We start from the raw sequence: 2871 nt of genomic DNA on the forward strand, positions 1-2871 counted from the left end.
TTATTTAAGGCTTAAATCTTTGAGTTTATGATAAAAAAAGATAATCCCCCCCACAAAAATCTCCGCGTTGTTTGTAGTTTTTAGGTTTAAAATTTCTTTTCCATCCAAAAATTAGAATAAATTGTTATAAATTACTTATCTTCAAGTAGATTTCCGGGGTATTTATTATTTGCATAGCAAAACACGATCTCAAAAAGAAGAAAATGTTCAAAATTTAGAATTTTCTATTTGGGTTTTTCCCATTCTCGGGGTAGGTGACCGGTATCTCTGAAGTCTCTTTAAACTAACTTGAAGGACAAAGCCACAAGAACAGTTAAATTTTGAATTTTTAACTAAATTCACAAATAAGATAATTAGTTAATGAAATAATAAATGAATATATATATATATACATTTATATTCTTTTGTGTTTATTTCATGTTTATTTAAGGACTAAATCTTCAAATTTATGGTAAAAAGAGATACCCCCCCCCCCTAATAAAAATCTCCGCGTTGGTTGTAGTTTTTAGGTTTAAAATAATATTATAATATTATACTTATAATCTTAAGTTGGATTTTCAAATAAATCGATGAATTCTCTACTGAGGAGATTATTTTTACCCAAAATAGATTAATTTTATTAAATCATACAACCTAAATATATGAGTAATTTTTGCACAAATTAAAAAAGTTTCATTCTTCAACTTTAATTTGTTTAATTGGAAGCTCTTAAAGTTTGAACTTTACAATACCATGTTTCATAATTTTGTAGAATTACAATTTGTATCTTTTTCATTTTGACAATTTGTAATCAAAGCCTTTGAAATTCTAAAAATAAATAAATATCACAAATCATGATGGTTTTAACTATTTAAAAATATTAATCACAAAGTTTGCAAAATTTTTAATTGAGAATCTGCTAAATCCTATAATCATGGAAATTTCCGTTTATAAGCTTTTGAATTCTCGAAATATAGAAGTAAAAATTATATAGTTATGAAGAATTATTATTCAAATATATAACAATCACTTTTTATTAGGACAGTTTCATTCTTCAGAATTGAAATTGAAAAACTGTAAGGAAATTTTTGTTGCAGGCAATAGAATTTAAGGGTAATTTATCAAAAGGTACTATATATAACTGATAAATTTACCATGAATAAGGAAAATTTTCAAATTAAATTTTGGGTCATTTATATTAAGTTACCATAAATGACCTGTAATATATGAATAAATTAATAACAAATTTAATAAAATTCCGGAAATTTATAAAAATGTTTAAAGAAAATATTTATGTCTCGCACTACCTACTCGCCTGCTACTTTGACTGAAACATACACTCGTCGGAAAAATTTATCTTTTCTCTCCAGGTGCATAATGTAGAAGAAGTTATGAAATGAATTTCAATATTATTTCGTATTTTAATTCGAAAATTGCATGAGAATACATGTTTTAAAATTTTTTCACTTTTTATATTGTTTTTCTCTGGCTCTTCTCCCTACTTTATTTTTATAATGGACTTTATATCGATTTTATAAACATTCACATTTTGCTAGGTGGGGCAAAGCGAAACCCGACCCGTTCAATGTTTTAATACGCGAACGCTAGACGTCTAAACAACAGTGCGTCGATATAGATATACTCGCTACGCGTCGCTCCGTTCGACTCGATTCTTTCTAATAATGACGAACAGCGAGAATCGAAGCAATCTGTAACGTGGGAGTTTCGCATGAGCAGCGTGCTGAGCTTAAGCGCCACACAATATATGTTGGGGAAAATTAAACACTATAGTCTTAAACAAATATTGTCCGGCACTTCAACTCAGCGCACTGCTCACGTGAAGCTCCTACGTTACAGATTCGTTCGATTCTCACTCTTGGTCATCATTCGAACTAGCCGAGTCGAACGGAACGAAGCGTAGCGAGTATATCTATATCGACGCACTGCTGTTGCGACGCCGTGCGTTCGCGTATGAGAACATTAAACGGGTCGGGTTTCGCTTTGCCCCACCTAGCGCTGTTTGATACTACAAATGTGAGCATTTCATACGTGGAGCTGATCCGTTTTCGCATTTTTAAAATCGCAGTTGCTCGTTGTTTAAACGAAGCGCGCCCAGTATTTTAAATCGTAAAAGTTCTATCATACTGACGCGCTGTGATGTATTTAGATATTGCTACAGCGTCGGTTCTATACTCAAACCGAAAAAATAAAAAATTAAATGAAGAGATCCAGTTCCACTTTTTTACCTACAGAGTTCTCATTTATTCGAAGCTTATTGGTCCGAGGTATTATTGAACTAAGATAGTTGCATATTTTTTCGGTGAATGTTCTCCAGGTATACCATTTTTAAGGTAAAAAAAACAATGAGAAACCCGATATTATTCAATTTGATATTTTTTGGTGTTGCTGGCTATGAATAAACTACTAAAATGCTAAATGTCAAAATGGCGGCCAAAACATACATTTTTTAATTTGTGTGTAATGTTCGTTTTAATATCGTAACATCGTTCTAATGTATGTATTTAATCTCTCCCTTTTACGGGTTTGAGGGCCACCGCTCCCTGTACATATATTTACAATTCCATCCTTAGTCTAACTTAACTACTACTTATATTCTACTCTTTTGCATTACGCAGGATAAGCAATAGTAACAGTAGCGGCAAAGGGGAAACAAAGTAAAGAGGAAAGAAGAGGGAGGGGAAGAGAGAAACGTGAAAATAGCTTTCTGGAATGTGTCAGGTTTGAAGAACAAGAACAAAGGATTCTGGGAGGAGTTAGAAAAGTGGGAAAAGTGTCAGGGGTGAAAAAAGAATTAGCAGTAAAAGGGAGAAAAGATGGGAACATGGAGGAAAAGGATGGAACAATGATAAGAAAAATTATAATTGGGAAAGT

Source organism: Belonocnema kinseyi, chromosome 8, assembly GCF_010883055.1.
Source record: "Belonocnema kinseyi isolate 2016_QV_RU_SX_M_011 chromosome 8, B_treatae_v1, whole genome shotgun sequence".
Classification (NCBI taxonomy): domain Eukaryota; kingdom Metazoa; phylum Arthropoda; class Insecta; order Hymenoptera; family Cynipidae; genus Belonocnema; species Belonocnema kinseyi.